Source organism: Prinia subflava, chromosome Z (assembly GCF_021018805.1).
Source record: "Prinia subflava isolate CZ2003 ecotype Zambia chromosome Z, Cam_Psub_1.2, whole genome shotgun sequence".
Taxonomy (NCBI): Eukaryota; Metazoa; Chordata; class Aves; order Passeriformes; family Cisticolidae; genus Prinia; species Prinia subflava.
In genome coordinates, this window is record NC_086283.1 from 61727805 (window position 1) to 61747253 (window position 19449).

A 19449-nucleotide genomic window follows, 5' to 3' on the forward strand; every position below is an offset into this window, starting at 1 on the left:
ATGGGGATAACTGACCACGTATTAAAGGATAATTATGATCCTTTAAAGTCTTTGTTAGACATGTACATTGTGTTCCCTCACATTCATTCGGCTTTGTAATTTTCCTTCTGCATTTGTCTCATGCTATTTTTACATGCATATTTAGCACATTCTGAAGAGTAACAAAAAACACTTTCTATACTCTAGTGATAATGATTAGAAGATCAAACAAAAACTTTGTACAAAGATTAAAAATAAATTTTTTTGACTCATAAACTTTTCTCAGTGAATAAGGAGGCCTGGGGTATGTCTTCAAACGCACTACTCACACCTTGTCATAAGATAAATTAAATTTTAAAAAATTATTTGAGAAATTTTATAGTCATCCAAATTTTAAAGTCTATTTAAATTAAGAAGCTCTTTCAAATATATTGCTCACTAAGATTTTATTTTGCTATCACTGTCAAATTTTCTGAAAATAGAAATATTTTCTTCAGAATAACTTCAAAGAAAACTTGTCAGTTACTCTTCTATCTTCTATCTTTAATTCTGTTGAAACTTTAGGACATTATTGGGACATTTATGTATTAAAGGTCACTGTAGGTTCATATTCAGGTGACTCAAAGTTTGCAACCATAAAAAATGACATATTTCAGTCTAAACTTTCCTCCTCATTGAGTAGCTCCTTTATTCTTTAACGAATTTAGATAACTAGTCCTCCCCACCCTCCCTTTCCCCCAAGAACTGAGGCTTTTCAATTGGTAGTAGCTGTGTTTCTCATTTCCCATTTTAAATACCATCCACAGTCTCATTTTTCAAAGCTCATTACTTATTTTTTTCAGGAAATTCAGAGAATTCATATTTTCTGTTTCATTTTTTTCAGAGGCTGCTAGAGAGGGCTTGTATGTGCACAGAAAACACAAACATCTTTCTAAAAAGTTCAAATCATATTATTCTATTTAAGATAGTTCACTGTAAGTTTCCACTGAGATTACTTTTGAATGATGAAAGAACTAAAGTTCCATTTTGAAATAACTTATGTTTAAATCATTATGCTGAGAGTTAGCTGAAGGGACCCATAAAGCAAACTGAAGTTGCTGTCAGAAAGGTCCAGGGAACAGCAAGGGAGAGCAACAAACAACCCAAACACAGTAAAGAGTAGCAACATAATTAAGCTTCAGACTGAAAGATTTGTTCAGTGCAGTTCTTTGCTCATGTATAAGCTATCTCCCTAGCAGTCAACCCTTTTTATATGGAGACTGTGCAAAGCTTTAAAAAGTGCAAGAAACATAAATAATATTTTTAACTTGGAGACAATTCAGGAATTATGTATAACTTCTACATTATGTGTAAGTCTACATTATGATTATATGTTAGGAACAGAAAAGAAAAAACAAGAACAAAACAACTCAGAACTAGATGATGTGTCCTTTAGACAGTAATAATAAGTTTATTTTAACATTTTTTAATAATGAGTTTATTATTATTTAGTAGTAATTCTGTGGTAGTTCCATCTCCTGAAGATTTGAGGGTGATTTCTAACTTTGTGATATTCTAAACAGAGTTAAGAGTTCTAGTCTTTGATGTAGTACCCTTTATATTACAATCTTTAACATTGATGTTATATTAATGTATATATAATTTTTAAAAAACCAACTGATTTTCAGGAACTGGAGGGGGTTTCACTTGTTGAATTTTCACACCAGCTGTCTGCAAAAAGTTAATATATACCAGACGGAATTCTTGGGAAAAAAAATTAACATACATGCAGAACAAATGAATCATAGAAATATTGGTTGAAAACTGCTCCGGAGATCATTTGTCCCATCTCCCCAGTTCAAGCTGCTATCATTCTAAGTCATTCATGAATTCATTCAACAAACACCTAAAAACTTTTCAAGGGGATCATAACATCTTTGGCCACCTCATTGCACCATAATGCAATGCATTCCTAATCACAGAATGGCTGGGGTTGGGGGAAACTTCTGGAGGTTATTAAGTCCAGCTCCCTTGATAAAGTGGACTCACATAGAGCAGGTTGCACAGGATCACATCCGAATATGTCCAGAGAAGGAAACTCCACAACTTCTGTCAGCAGCCTTTTCCAGGGCTTGCTTCTGTAAAGAATGACTTCCCATAGTCAGCTGGATCTTAATGTGTCAGTTGTGCCCATTGCCCCTTGTACTGTCACTGGATACCAATGAAAAGAACCTGACTGAAACCCCTTGACACCTATCCTTAAATTATTTTTAGACATTTGTAAGATCTCCTCTCAATCCTCTTTTTTCTCCAGGCTAAGCAGGCCCTGCTTATTCAACCTTATCTCACTGGAGAAATGCTCTAGTCTTCTTCTCCTCTTCACAGCCTTCCACAGGACCCTCTTTGGAACTTCATTGTCTTTTATGTACTGAGGAGCCCAGAGCTGGACACAGTGCTCCACATGCACCCTCATCACAGATGAGCAGAAAGGCAGGATCACCTTCCTTTACCTTCTGTCCCTATTCTTCTTAATGCATCCCAGGACAATATTTGTCTTCTTGGCCTCAAGGACACACTGCTGGCTCATGGACTGCTCACTGTCCACCAGGACCCCCAGGCCCTTCTCTGCAGAGCTGCTTTCCAGCAGGTTGGTGGGAGAGACTGAAATGGTAATGGTGAATGACTCAAACAATGGGCCATGTGTGAAAGTAGCAGGTGCACTCATGAGGCCACATTTGCACCACCCAGCCAACAGGGAGGAGGAGAGGCTTTGGGTGTGTGATGGGGAAGCCTCTGATCTGTGTAGGAACAGTTCAGGTGCAGAGGGAATGGACACCCACTGGAAGATGACCATGCAAACTGATCTTTGTTTTAGATACTACCTGGAGTTTGAACCAGATAAAGGAAAAGGCTCATAACAAGCAGAACCTGAATGTTTAGATAATGCTTTTTTATCATGCCAATTTACTCATTTGAGCAACTGCCATGAAAAAATCCTCCAGATACACAGACATACACATCACACACACACAGTCCCCTCCTCCCCAAAAACCTGAAGTGCATGGAGTTATTCTTTTCCAGGTGCAGCATCCTGCATTTGCCTGTGTTATGTTCCTCCCTGTACAGCTATTCAGACTCTCCTAGTCTCACTGAATGGCAGCACATGGAATTATCTTTTCTAACATTCTACCTGAGCTTCCTGAGGCTTTTTGGTATTGCTTCATGTCGCATTGTCTGGAACTAACAAGAACATTTTACCTCCATTGTCCTCTTAGCTGGTTTATAGACACAGTTGTGGAATCAAGGACTGAGGAGATGAGCCTGTGCACCTAGCTGTATTGCAGACAGTCTCTAATTTGGGACTAAATAGGTCTGAGGACAGTAGCCTGAAGGAGAGCTCAAATTTGGATTCTCAAGCTACTGTAACTTACAAAAGGTGAAATATTGTTTTCAGATAATATATACTTTATTTCAATCTTTTCTTCAACAACAAGAAATGTACTCTCACCTTGAGAATATTTTTCACTGTTATCCTTAAAGCACTTGCTAAACAAATGTTATTGCAGGAATCTTAATTGCACATGACAAATTTACTTCAGACTCTATATCAAATCAGTATGAAAGAAGAACTAAAGTAAACAAATCTTGAGAGTGTTGTGTGTACCGCACTTTTCCCACCAACCTAACATTTTTAGCACTGAGTGATTACTCTATTGTCAAGGCAGACCAAATTGATTAATCTCCTTGGTATCCCAGGCTAAAAGCTGTGAAAACTTTCACCTAATATCACTCTTTCTTATTTTCCCAGTAATTTCCTTCAATTGACTCTTTCTGCATATTCTGTGTTCTATTTAAAAAAGTGTTAGTCTCAGTGCAATAATAAAAGCCATGCAGAGCAAACATGGTTTATCACTCAGTTTACCTGGACTTGACTTCCCTGACCTGTTTTGTCTCACTCTTGAGTCATCATGCCTGGAGGTATTTAAAGCATGTGTAGATGTGCCAGTTAAGAACATGCTTAAGTGGTAGACTCGGCTGTGCTGGCTCAAGAGTGGAACTCAATGATTCTGTTGTTCTATTATTCAGCCAATTAAATACTTAGTGAAGGTGAAAAGGATTGTATCTTGGAGCATGAACAAGCAACTGTGTAGGAAAGGATGGCAGTACCTCATGTCAGATCAATGGCTTTAGAAAATCATGAGTTCATTTCAGTCTGTTTTATTTGTTACAAACATGTGCCTAGAAGGGGATAAGAATACCACTGAATATAGTATCTGAACTTGTTTTCTCCCACATCTCAGAAGTTAAAGCTATATTCATAAAAACTTTCAGGAAAACAAAACAACAGGTGTGACTTCTGTGAAGCATTTTGACTCATTTCTATTCCCATGACAAGGAATTATTCTGACAGTTTTATACATGTAATTTGCAAAGAAAAGTAATTCTTACATATTTTGTACATGTATGCATTCATATTTCAAGAAAATTGAAAATTCAGTTAAGTAATTCTTGCTTTTATTTATGATTTTGATGAGTTTATTGAAATACCTTAAGAACAGTTCATGTTTTAAAGGTCTCTCACTTCCCTCTCTAACATATGTGGTTTCACTATTGATGCTTTTCTACAACCTCCATGTCTGTGTTTCCAGTAGGTCTTTATATGAAAACAAAGCAAAATTGAAACGAAATTAACTGAAATGCATCACTTTCTCTTAATTTATCTCTGATTCTCAAAAGTTCCATGCAGAAGAGTTAAAGCTTTGATCATGCCCACCACCACCATTTTGTTTTGTTTTGTTTTGTTTTACAGTTGCTTAGGAGAGTATAAACACTTTTTTCCTATAGGAATCAGCCAACCAGCCAAAATATCTTTCCAGGGGAAAAAAATCAGCAAAAAGTTGCTATTTTCCAAAGCAGATAAACAGTTCTTCTGTGCATAAAAAGGAGTATGATAATAGAAGAATTTCCACAACTTTTTGGGTTTTGGTCAGTAATGTGGGTTTTTTGAGAAACGTGCTTGCAAATCCTTGAAATACCTGGCTTTGCAAAGCCAAATGAGAAAACTAGTACAAGGGTCTATGCCTTATGCATCAGATATTACTGGATACATCTCTTTAAATCCAGGGTTACAACAGAAACAAAATTGTTAAATATTTGTCTGACATACACTATTTTTTCCTTCTGCAAGTCATGAAATTTTATGTGAACAGGCTTGTTTTTAAAATCAGGCAAGATCTGGAAACTGTTTAGGATAATACAGTAAGAGTTTGCTTTAAGATCCTAGAACTGAAAGAGCAATTTGTGCCTCAGATAAAACAAAAAAATGTATGTTGCATTTAGGCAGTAATTTGCAGATAAACGCAAAAGAAAATTGACAAATAGTTTTTAGCTATTAAATATTCATAAAGGAAATAATCTCTGACTACTGACTTCATTTTAATTACACAACAGATATGTCTGCTTTCCTGTATGTTCTGTTACTGGCTAATTTGTCATCATCCATATGAGTGTGACTTGAACTTTTGAACAATTTTGCTGATTTTCATGGTCAGCAGCAGTAAGATTATCCTTTTGATCTTAACTGATGCTCTGAATGTTAACCTTTCTCTCTGATAGCACTGTAAAAAGAAAATTATACTCATCAACACCGTATAAATGTAAGGAGTAATGATCCAGTATTTTAGTGTAATTTTGTTGCTATAATCTGTTGTTTCTCTCAGTGACAGAAACCAGTGTAATCGTCCCTACAGAGATGAGATGTTTTCTGTTTGGCTTAACAATTCAGGTAGAAACCAAAAGCAAAAAGCATTTCTGTAGAAAGTTGCCTGGAAAGGTTAACAGGAAAGGCTCTTTTGTCAGGAGTGTCAGCAGAAGGTGATCATCAGTGAGCTGTGATACACTAGGATTATTACTCATGTGAAAAAGTCTAAGAGTGTAAATTTAAGTCATACTGAATGAAACCAAATGCTCTATGTCTGCTAGTAGATCACAGTGAGTATTTAAAGAAAAGTTACAAAAGCTGGGGCATGTATGAGTGATTTTGCTTTTGCCATTCCCTACCAATATTTGGAGGCATAAGATTTACTGACTCACTCTTTCTAATGCCGTTTTAGACTCTTTTCCTAATTATTCTATCTTTCATGAGGTTGCCTAATCTCTTTTTTTGAAAACCTTGTATGTACTTTTGGTTTCCATGGCATTGTATGAAAAATAGTTTTGGAGTGTATTTATACAGTATGGGAAGACATACTCCTCAGTGTTTTCTCTAAGTCGTAGTTTCACAGACTGTCTCCTATTTCTTCCTTTGATTTCTGATGAGGAGGAGTACAAGCAATTTTTATCAGGATAGTAGCCATCAACAATAAAAACAAATAAAATAAACTAGTAAGGGCATTTTATATACCCTAATTCCACAGTGTTCAAAAACAGAGCACACAAACCATTGATATTGTAGAAGAGGACTAGCAGAAGTGATGTAGGAGTTTGTGATGACATGGATTTTTTAAAACCCTTCATTCTACAACATTCTTCACTCTAAGTAAACCCTGTGGAAGTTGCCATGCAACATCTAGTTAATAAGGTTGAAGGCATGAATATGAAATATGTCTCAAAGTAGTTCAACACTTCTACCTCTTTTAAATCACTGAATATATAAAAATACTATCCAAAAATACTTGGTGCACAGCCATGTATTTGCCTTTGCTGTAAGGTAGGGATTGCGTGATCAAGGAGGGATCTTGTCCCGCCCATACACAGTGTCTCCAGACAAACCTTGCCATTTCTGACATCTGTGGGTATTCTGGCATCAGAACCAACAGTGCCTCCTCAAGCACTCCAAGAAGACCAGTTATTTCACTACAGAAGATGATCTGATGCTTAATATGTTGTCAGTTAAAAACGATTGGTCTATTCCGACTACTTTTTAAACAGTGCCAGGGTTAACAACAGCACACGTATCTTCAGGCAAACTAGAAAGCCTGTTTTTGTTAACATGACTCATAAATATGGAAGAATATTTAGCACAACTTGACATGCAATACTTATGATTCATGATAAGACAATTGTTGAGCTAATCTGAAGACATTTCAACTGAAATCCAGGGTTCAGTGAGATCTGCCTGTTTGGATTTTTTTTCTCATTAATTGGCACTGTCAAGTATCATAGTAAACTCATTGTACTGGTCAAGCTGCTACTAGATAGAAGAAGCACTGACACAAATGTCTCTTTTTCTTCTCTATTTCCATCTATACAGACATTTAATTTCACAGCATGATAAAAAATTGCTAGATGTACAAAATCAGTTACTGAAATTAATCAGTGGATTTTTCCACATTTGCGTGTTCTTCTTTTCTACAAAAAATTAGTGAATATTTATTTTATTTTAAAATCTTTAGTTTCCAGCTACTCATAAGTTATTGATTTGCATGAAACAGCTTGTTCAAGGAGGTTTTCTATCTACAGATATTTGAAAGGAAAACCTGTTAAAATTGGACTGCCAAAAGAAAAACGTTGAACATTTTCATATGGAATAAATCATCATGAAATCACTGAAAGCTGAAAATTACTGAAAATGTTATCTCAATAAAATGTGATCTATCTGTTTTGCTCTGTTACTTAGACAAAACCATCAGGAGCTGGATAAGCAACAACCTTCCTATGCAAAGCAATGCAGAAGCAAGTTATGATAAAAACTAAAATTCAAAAATTAAGGAGGAAAGAGCCTATTTACTTTTTTTTGATTATAAGTTCTGTTTTTTCTTTATTTCTTCTTGGATTCTCAGCTTCTTCTAGAATTCTTCTAGAAATACCTCTAGAATCTATTGAATTTTTAATTGCAAAATAAATTTTAAAGTTCTTTTTTACAATTTATACGATTTAGTAATGACTAAATCATTACAGCTTGATAATTGATGGTTGTTAAAAATATATAAGCAAACAACTTTGAACAATAAATATTTATAAATAACTGTGGAAACTGTGCAAAAAATACATTTGAGGTATGCTTAGTCATCCATTTAGCAGGGCCAGCCTTTGCTTTCCTTTAATCCTCAAGACTTTGTAAAGGAAAATAGAAATCCATTCCATCTGTGCCTTTGTGGGAAGTAAACAAAATGTTTATTTTCTTTTACCTGAACATGACCTGTATGTCTTCTCAGATATGAAAGAAACCTTTATAGGTGTGAATTGGACAGTACAAAGTTATTGGGAAATGTATGGTGAGTGCCAATTTCTTTCTGTATCCACTTGTGGTAATTGAAAGTGAAGCCTTGGTAAATGCAATGTGAATTGGTATCAGTTGGCAAGAAGAGTGAAAGGAAATTAAACTTATTTTCCTCCATGGGAATCGAAACAATAGAGGTTGTAAACAGCTCCTTGTTTTAAATGTATCTTTTAATGAACCCATGTAATTAGAAACACTAAATCACTATTACTTGAAAAAGTTAGGTGTTAAGGGACCATGTGCAGTGAGGCTTGGTTTAAACAAATATATATGTTTAAAAAGTGGAACAAATACATAGGTTTCAGACTGGATATTGACACCCTTTATCATATTTCTCAGATTAACTTTGTTGTATGACTATTCACAGTTTCCAGAAGAGGCTGTGGTTGTAAATTAATTTGAAAATCTTCCTCTTTCTTCATTTACCCTTATTCTTAATTAATCAACATTTCACTTAGTCAGTTATTTATGTACTACTGTTTGCTTTTTTGCTAATATGAAGAAATTTTCTGGATGTCACATGCTACTTAGGTTGTTAGTGACATTTTTGATTAAAACTGCAATTACTTAGAGAAATATCTACTATAATTTTTTATGCTGTTTCACTGAGCTGTGGCTTATTTATTTTGGATGGTGAAGCTAAGTGAATCATTGTCACAAACTCTCAAAACGTTTGCTCAAGCACTTTACTCAGCAAGCCCTGCATACATCTGCCATCACAAAACTTAATGTGTGTCCACATAAGCCTAGTATACACATTGTTATGAGGTCCTTATGAAGTTTAGGAATAGAGTTTTACAATGAATAAATGGAATCATTACTTTCTCAGCAGCATAATCTCATTTCTATTTCAATATAAAAAAACCTTTTACATTTTAAATTTGATTTCTTGACGGTACCCTTTTCAAATTAAAAAAAAAAAAATGTGCTAATTTTCATGAACTAAGATCAAGGTATGATGCCAACATCACTATGCTTCACAGTTATGGAACAGTGTCTAAGAAGATAAGCTGTGCAGATTTGTGTAGACTGTGCTCAACAAAAGCAGCAAGTACCATTCAGAATATTAGATTTACCATTTATTTGTTCAAACAGAAAGCTAATAAGTCATTTTAAATATCAAAGAATGGTAATGAGATGGTGAGGAAAAAGCTGCAATTTTTGAGAAAAATAAGGAGAAAAATACCCATGGCCATTTTTTTCTATAAAAAAATGTTTATAGTTGAATAGTGAAGAATGTCACTGTACATTTCACTGTACATTTCACTATACATTAAAGAGTATCATAAATTTCTCATAGACCAACCAAAAGAGAAATATCATAACTTTCTTTTGTCATAGGTCTTATCATTAAAATATACTTCACAATGCTTTCTCTGAGTAAATATTTAATGTAGACTTTTAAACCTTGTTACAAATTAAGTCACTATCTCTGCACCAAATTGTTGGTGATCCCTATGCCAAAGAAATTAACCAGATCTCACAGAAGATTGTAAGTAGTAGAACAGAAGATGGAATGAAATAGTACTGCACATATTTTGGTCCTTGAGGATTTTAATCTTCTATAATATTATCAAATAGGAAGATTTAAGCTTTCAGGGAAAAAACAGCTAAATGGGGCCTAGAGTAGAAGTAAAGACTTGACAGCTTCAAACTTGGAGTTGCAATTAAACCTAAGTAAATAACTTTATTAAGTAAAAGAAATTTTTCATGAAAAGTAACATTTGGATAAACAAACAGTGGTTTTCCTACAGTTATATAATTAGCTATTTTTTTTCTTTTTTTGCTCTGCATAAAATTCCTTCCGAGAAAAAACGATGTACCTTGTGGCTGCTCAGCATTAATCCAGTCAAAGTCACTTGGTTTTCAGTATGTGATGTGAGTAATCCCTTTTACACTGTGCCAAAATACACTGGGAATGGACAAAACATTAAATGACAGTTGACAGCAAAATCTACAATTATGTCCTGGATATACAAACTGGATGATCATATTCTCTTTACTTGGGGGTATAGCATCTGATAATGTACCTTACCATCATTCCAGCCCTACTTTAGATATATATGTGAATCCTTGATGTGACATTTAAGATCTGACACTGAGTATTCCACACAAAGATAAAATATTTTTTTTATCCTGAATTTATAAAAATGCAGAAGCAATCACTATTTGGCTGAAGCACCTATCTGAAAACTGGCATCATCCTTCACATAATATAAACATTAGCTTAAAAATCAGGTTGGATCAAGAATGGTTTTCCAAGTCAGTCTCTTGGTCATCCACTTACTCTTGTGTGGGCCATATTGTGGAGTGATGCTGGTGTGCAGACACTGGAGGAGTTTAACTAAACTGGAGGAGTTAATTTTATTCACTTCTACTGATGCTGGACATCCAATACAGAAGACCACTTCTGAAGCTCTACCTTATTGTTTACAAATGTAAAATTAGCCTTGGTTTTGTTTCTTTGGTTTGTTTTCAAATAAAGTATAATATACGTTAAAGAAGAGGGAATCTTTGGCTCTATTGGAATGCTTTGAGAACTTAAAAACAATCATATGTTAAAGGCACTGTGATTAATGTCTCCATCCTGAGCAATAATTAGGAATTATACAGTTATTCCTCATTAAGCTTTCTCTCTTTTTGATCTGATGTCCTTGTTTGTACAACCTGAATTTTACCTTAGAACCATACTAAATATATCTTCATCTCAGTATGAGAATTTTATACTTGGAAAAAAAAAATCTCTTTCTTTCCTTCTTTTACTTCCTTCCCTCTCCACCTGCCCTATTCTTCTTCATAGTTACTCTATCAGTAAAAAAATTGCTTATTTAAGTTATAAATATTTTTAAAGAATTTTTAAAACATGTGAATGAAAACTGGCCAGCACATCTTAGAAATGAATGCTTCATATATTTTGATGCATAAAGTTAATTTGTATAGTGGAGGATTTTTTTCCATTTGGAAAACACTGGTGGCAGTTGCCTAGAACATGATAGTTACAAAAGAATGTGTTAGGGGTTAGTAAGACCACTAACGTTATGATCACTCAATAATAGCTTATATATATTAATAAACAATTAAGACTGAAGGAATACCATCTTTCTGGGCTCCTTACTCCTCTAAGGAGTAAGGATTGTCCTACAAAAGCAAATATCAAAAATGGAAACATGATATTTGAAGCAGAAAAAAGTAACTGTGGAAACATTTCAAAGACACATCTAAATCCTAACAGATCAGAGATTTGGAGTATGAAACAAGATGGTTAATAAAACTGAAAATGTTACCAAACTACTAATAGAAATTGTTTCTCTTTTCTCTCTCCTTAGCTATTGACTTCCAATAGCAATGGGACGTTTTCCTAAGAAGACAGAATTTTTGGAATCTGGATTTTCTTCTTTGCACTAGTGTCAAGACTTATAAACTATATACTTCATATCTCTATATTTTTTGTGAGATAGAGTTAATACCTGTGCAACATTTCAAACATTTCTGAACTAGTAATAAAGACTGCTTTTATAGGACCAGAAAACAGTATACAAACAGTTTTAGAGAATGTCATCCTGAGTACATGTGTATTTGTTATCTAGAGAACTCCAGGAACATCAAAATTAAAGTCATCAGTGAATTGCCAAGCTAATGTTTAGTCTGTTTCCTGTTGACAAAGGAATAACATTTTAATGAATTTATCGTGTTTCTGTAAAAGTACTCTTGGTTTGCATAATCCGTATGCCCCTGTGGTGACTGCTATTACATTATCCCTTATTTATGATATGTGTCTCAGCTTGCATCTTGTAACATTCTAAATAATAATATTTCCTTTTGCTTTGATGTTTTCAAGAAGAAAAGAGAATTTTGCACTCTCCTAAGTGTCACTCAGTTGCCAATAAAGAATTTCACAGCTAGTGGTAGTGTTAATTTGAGCCAATTATGAGATCATTGACCTGCCCTGGCACTAATTTACCTCACATAATTTCAATCATGAAAATCTAGTTCTACTGAACATCTCATTTAGGAATGTCATTCTTGAATAAATCTTCATACAGTAGTGAATCAGTTTTGATGATCTGCCAAGAAGCATGAGGAAAGAAGACTTTTTTCAATCAATCTTTTAACATAATCTCATTATGCTGCTTTGTTTTATTTTCTGAGAAAAATAATCAAGTGCAACATAACATTTAATATTGAAAGTCGAAAATTATAAATGAAAATTTTAAATTGTGATATTGTCACACCTGCCCCTGTTTTGATGGAACAAGCACTTTCTGCTGCCTGAACAGCAAGGTCAGGCAGATCCAAGACTTTGGTTTTACTGTTCCTACAAGTGTTTAGGAGTGGAGGGGTTATTGTCAGAAAGGATAAAAAAAAACCAAAAAACAAACATAATGCAGTAATCATTGCTATTCTCTTTATGACCATTTAATAGGATCCTGCACACATATGAATCAGCTTTAAGACCTTAGAAGACCTGCTGGTCAGAATAACTCAATTTGAATTGCATAAACTGGTCGTTCTTCTTCAGAGTAGGTTCTTTGTTTACTGTTTGCTTACTCAGGAGCTTGTACTCTGTATATATATTTTTTTTTCCTGAAGGATACTACATCTTACTGTGATCTTGTAACAAATACTGTCCTGAACAGACAGTGAAGAAAAGAATTGTTTAATTTTGGTTCTATTTAGTGGGAAAAAACTTTGTAATATATACCAGAATGAAATGTTAAGGTTATTTGAAGAATACAAAAGAAGAGGTTTGTTTAGATTTAATGCAAGGCTTTTAAGTGGAGATTTTATGCTGAAGGATAGTATTCTTCATAGAATAGCTTAAAATTTCAGACTCAGAAATATTTCACTTTACTTAAAACACACCATTCAAATTTGTTTGGATATGAGTCAATTTCTTTTAACAGACTTGTGTTCCTCTTTTTCTTTCCACAAGTGAAGTTTCTCAGCCCATAAAGCATTTATTTCTTTGACTTCTTTTTCTGTGTTTTCCTTGGGAATAGGAAGATAAATCCTGCAGTTTCCAAAATGAGTTTACTTTTACTTCAAACTCTGCATGTATATATAAGGAATTCTCCAGTCCGGTTTCAAAAAACTAACAGCTAATGACAGCATATCTTTAAAAAGAGGGTTTGTATGACAGAGTTCTATATTCCAGATTACACAACACTGAACCTTCCCAGCGGGTTAAATGACAAAATGGCTCTAGAGAACATTAGAGACAAAAAAAGTGTACCACAGTGTATTCCATTAAGGATTCATGCTCAGGTATGCTTCCATACCTTCCAACTCAGAAACTCAAAGCATTACTGAAATATTCTGTCCCTGAATTTTACACCATTTTCCTGGGGCTTAACAACAAAGAGTTCTTCTTACTCAGAACTCATAATTTTGATAGGACATAAGATATAAAATGCTTTCTGAATTTTAAAGACTATCTCCTTCATCTCTAGTGCTCGAACTGTGTTTCTTTGAAAAATCTGTTGAAAAAACAGAGGAAAATCCCTTTAAATTATAACTTTACATTCTGTTTTTATTTTTTTATGATTTCAGATAACTATTAAACTTATTTCTTACCAGATTTAAGAAACATAGATATAGATGTAAAAAAATGATCTGTTAAAATAACCATTAAGAAAAAAATCCAATTTCATAGTCTCAACTATATCAAGGAAATGACCTGCACTGTGAATTAGCTTTGAGGTATGTAAACTGATATAAAATAAGGAAGAGAAACCACAATATTTTTATTAAAATAATAATAATAATAATAATAATAATAATAAGAAGAAGAAGAAGAAGAAGAAGAAGAAGAAGAAGAAGAAGAAGAAGAAGAAGAAGAAGAAGAAGAAGAGGAAGAAGAAGAAGTTAGGTTACTGTTATAGTTACAAAAATATATGTTTCCTTAGCTTTCAGAGCCTGAGAAGATTTTTCAGAACTGCCTAGAGCATATCTTTGAAATGTAAAACCTAACATTCACTGTTATGACGAAGGGAGACTTAGTTGTTACTCTGCCTCTAAAAATGCTTCACAATCTACAAAAAATCTGAAAGGTACATAGTGCTGAGAAAAAGTGAAATTTAAATATGGATGCACAAAAAAGGTACAGAGTCTGGATATGAAGAACAATAAGAAGAGCTTACTCAAGTACACCAATAACATTGGCAAAGTGAAGGAAAACATGGATCTGCTGCTGACTAGTTCGGGGACACCTCTGGAAAAGGACGCAGAAGTGTCCTTGACTGTTCTGTCCTGGTAAGGCCATTCCTCAGGATTCACCAATGCCTGAGACCAGAGGGGAAATCTGGAGTGAAAAAGACTTATCTTTGGTGAAGGAGGAGCGAACCAGTAACATTTGATTGAAGGGACAAAACCAGATCCATCTGAAGTGATGGTCTCCACCCGTGGGTGCAAGCCAATGTCATTTCAAAGCCACTCTCGATTATTTCTGAGAGGCTGTAGCTGCTGGGGAAAGTTCTTGAAGACTGGAAGAACTTGGTTCCTAAAGCCTTCAAAAAGATAGGGAGACAGAATCTCTGGCATGAAAGGTCAGATTTATTTAATTCACAAGAATTTTGAATAATTCTCTAAACCATTTCTGGTTCCAACTCCTACAGTGTTTTGTTGGGGAAGGGGATGGGAAAGGGAAGATTAAATCCCAAGACTTTAGAAGTTAAACAGAATTAGAGATCCAAAAGATTTTAGAATATAAGATTTGAATGATCATTAATTATGTATTTGTTACATGATTAATAGACAACTTTCAATTGCATACAGAGTTGTTTTGCTGATTTTAAGTGATTTTGTTTATCAGTAAATAATAAAAAATAGAACCTCCCTTTCCAGTTGTCTTTCTATCTACAATCTCTTATTTACTTGGCTTCCTAAGCTGCCATCAAAATTAATTTTGTCACCTTTTAGATTTTCTTGCTATTACTTCCTACACCTGAGTTTTGCAATATTGCAGAAGTTCCAAATCTACTGGGACATAATCCTTAACATAGGCAAGGAGTTTTTCAAAGATGAGATGAGACCATTCACTCACAATACACACACACTTTATATAATTAGAAGTTCAAGGAAACACGTATATTTTCCTCAGAAAAGAATGATTTTATGCTGCAGAAAAGTTAACATTACTTGAGATGCTCATTATTAATCAATTTGCTCTGATGAGCTATATTCATTCCACTGTTACTGGAATGTTGAAAGAAAATATTTTCCTGTGCACTTGAATTGTGTTATAGAGGAAGGTGTAGTCAGCTCAGAATAAAACATCCTGCATTTAGTGAATATGCCTTTCCTTCTGTGTGTCTGAGAGCAGCTCCCTTTACAAGGCTGTTTGTGATTTGGTTGCTTCTTCTGCCACCCTGAGCAAACCTAAGTAAGATATTTCCACCTAATTTTTAAAGTATGTACAATTTTTACTCCTTTTACTTTATAGGACTCCACAAATCAAAACTTTGCATTTAAATATATTAGCAGTTTTCCCATCTTGCTACCCAGCCTGTAATGATTTCTCATGTCCTGATTTGACTGAATTATTTTAAACTTGTTTCTTTCACATTTCTTTCCTCTGCCTTAAAATATTTGTTGGCCTTAAGATGATCTTTTCCTCCTCCTCTATCCACTTCATTCATATGATAAATCAAACATTTGTTTCTTGATTTACACCATCAAACTGCTTATTTTGATCTCTACATGTTTTCTGTGATACAAATCACAGACCTTCTTTTATCCCTCTTCCCTTCATTCTCATTTTTCACACAATTTTATCAAGCTTTCCTCATCTATTTCCTTTGTATTTTTTGTTTTCTGTTTGACTGGTCTGCATTTCATTTTTTTTCCTTTGAAAATTATCTGTATATAGAGTTGTTTTGTTTATAAAAATTTTATTTTATGTTACATAATAAGGTTTTTTTGCTAATCTGTGGAAGTAGTTTATTTATCCTTTGAGGTGTCTGCAACCTAGGGGTGTAGGGAGTGAATTAAATTTTAGGTGTCTAAAAAGATATAAATTTACCACCCTATGGTAAACCAAATTCATGTTCCTTTGATGAGGTTGTCATGAAAAATACAATATTAAAATTTCTCTTTTACATATCCTCCCATGTAGTTTTAAGCTTATTTGTGAAAAGAGATTATTTACAATTTTAATGTTCTCTACATAAATGGCTGCTGCCATTTTAGGAGTTCCTGAATTTTATTTTGGCTTTTAATAACCCACAAAACCCATCTACTTCCTTTTGAAGATGGATGACCTAATATAGTATTTTACCTTTGCGATAGTTCTTAGAAACAAGAAAATTCTTTACATGTGTGGAAATGTAATTTTGATTCAGGCAGCAACATTTTTCTATTATCCAAAAATACATCAAAAAGCTTTTTGCAAACAGAAAGGTGGAATACAAACTAGTGTAAAAAGTTTCATGAAATTGGATGAAGATTCTATAGTTATAGAATTAGAAACAAGAGGAAGAATTGCTGTTAAAATTTGGGAGTCCATCGTTACTGTCAGCGAAACAAAATCACATTATGTAGCACCAGTGGTAACATCAAGAATCTTGCTGAGCATAAATAGTTAGTCTGTCAACAAGAACCTTTGATGGTGACATCTTTTTAATATTTGAATGGAATATTTATTTCTTTTTAGAACTCTTTGGATTTTTAAATTTTAATTCCAAATTTTAATTCCAAATAGGAAGAGGAATTCAAAGCCTGTTTTATGTTTTGAGGAAAACTGGAAAAGAAATACTCTACAAGTGATATCATTTAAGCAAAATTATGCCTCAGAGCTTAGTGCATTCTCACTGCTTGCAACTTTTTTGTTCCACTTACATATCCCCTAACAAGCCATACTGAATTTTAGAGGCCACATTTTCTCCTCTGAGCAGTGTTTCTGAAGTACTGTAATATTGTTAAGATATGTATCCTTGTTTTGTATGAATCAATTGAAATTCTAGTTGAATCTTTTCCTTTCTCAGACCTTTATCTATTTCTGTATCGTATACTCCATGTAATCATTTAACATACAGCCATCAACATCAGTGAGACAAATGGCAATCTTTACTGTAATGAGAAATCTTCCTCATTCTAACACAATTGGATGAGTTTATGTTTGCACGTCATATATATAGTATATTATATATGTACATTTATGCATTTTTGTCCAGAACTTATATTCAGCTAATATTATTTAGGTATTCTGTCATCTGTATTTCTCAAGACCATAAAGCACCTCTTAGTGTCTGGGCAATGAGGACATTGGATTTTCCCTCTTGAAGCCAAAAAAACTTGCCCATGCATTATGTTTCATTGTGATGATGGTGTGGCAAAACCAGCTTCCTTTGAGACCTACAGTCCACTAACTTTAGTCTAAATTTCTTCCTAGGATTTCTACTATACATATGTTGACAAAAGAGCCTGTTAGGATTGATTTCAGAGCTGGAGAAATTCAACAGGTTAAAGAAGTTGTTAGTAGTCACATTATTTCTGAAGATTATCTCCTCCTGCATGTTCTTGGGGAATACCTGAATTTAGCAGAATGCTGATCCAAAAGTCCTGACTCTTAGTATGAAATCCAAGCCCACATCATAGCTGTGCATCTCTTTAAAATAATGAGAAGTCTTCAACAAAGGCTTAGTTTGTAAGTACAAATATGCAAATTTTGGACTTCATAATACTAAATATTTCTAAAGTTTGAAAGAAAGACTTTTTAGTTTTTCCATAAGTTCATGATTTATACATAAGTACCTTCTCCTTCAGACTCAAAAGGCATAGTTTTTAAAGTTGAAAGAGAAAAAAAAATAAATTTTACAAACTAGTTCTTATATTTAAACTTATAGTATTTTTAAGTGAAAAAGTTCAATAAGTTTTGGCAGCATCTCAAAATCTGACCATAACTGGTTTAACATTTTAGTGATTTTTGGATGAGACACTTTGATCATGGGCAAATTTGTAGAATGTCATGAACATGATAGTCTCACATAAGAAGCTGTACATACTTTCGAAACCTTTCACTTTTCCAAGGTACTGCTGGATTCCTTGAAATGAATCATTCCAGATTTTTGGATACTCATCCAGTTGCTCCTCCCGCCCAAAGCAGGATGAGCTATGAAGTCACACCAGGTTGCACAGTCTGGTACTCACTGATTGCTCACATTATGTTTTCAGCAATGTTCTCTGAATCCACTTCAATGGATATCTCTAGGTATGACACTTGTTTAATTTGGGTGATTTTTTGTTGTCATGAACACGATAGTCTCACATAACAAGTCGTACATACTTCCAAAACCTTTCACTTTTCTAAGGTACTGCTGGATTCTTTGAAACAAATCCTCTATTAATAATAAAAAAAATGTAGTAAATTTTTTTGGGGGGAGGGGATGGTTCTTTTTTTCTTCTTCTTCTTTTTTTTTTTCTTCTCTTTTTTTAATTTGCAGAAAGAGCCTTAGTATTTAACACTGACCTTATTGATTGGAGTCCCAAGCAAAGACAAAGGAGGTAATAATTGATAAGCACTTAAATAAATGGATAAAGAAATAAGAAGGACCAGATTGTGAGAAGTGATGAAGGTGATGATGAAGATGAGGACAAATAGGTATTTTAAGGTCAGTATTAACAAGTATGTTTGTGGGAACAGGGACGAAAGAAATTATTTTAGCTATCACTTCTGTGATTTCCTAAAGAAAGAATGGCACATGGAGTGGGATGAAAAAGATATGATGGATAAAATTGTATTTAAAACAAGCTTGATGTGTGTAACTCTAAACGCTGGGATACCATGCATTGTTGTTAATTGATGTTGACATGTGAAGATGAGAAGTACTGAAAATGTAAATGGCAACCCACGCCTGTCATACATTTTTAAGAACTTACACATAAAAGGAAACAATAAAATCAGATGAGAAGTAGAATATGGTAGAAAGTGACAAGAATGGTGGTGGAAAGAGAGTCTGGCTACTGAGGAACAATTTATGTTATTGTTACATTGTATTGCATTGCATTACATTACATTAAAATACATTCAAATACATTGAAATACATTCAAATACATTCAAATACATTCTATTCTATTCTATTCTATTCTATTCTATTCTATTCTATTCTATTCTATTATTGCATTACATTACGTTACATTACATCACATTATTACATTATATTACCATATTATATTGATAACTAGAAGATAAGTATTAGTGAATTAACTACTTTAAAAGCTGAAATTTCTTGTGCATTTACAGAAAAGAATAACCAGAGTTTTTTCCATAGCC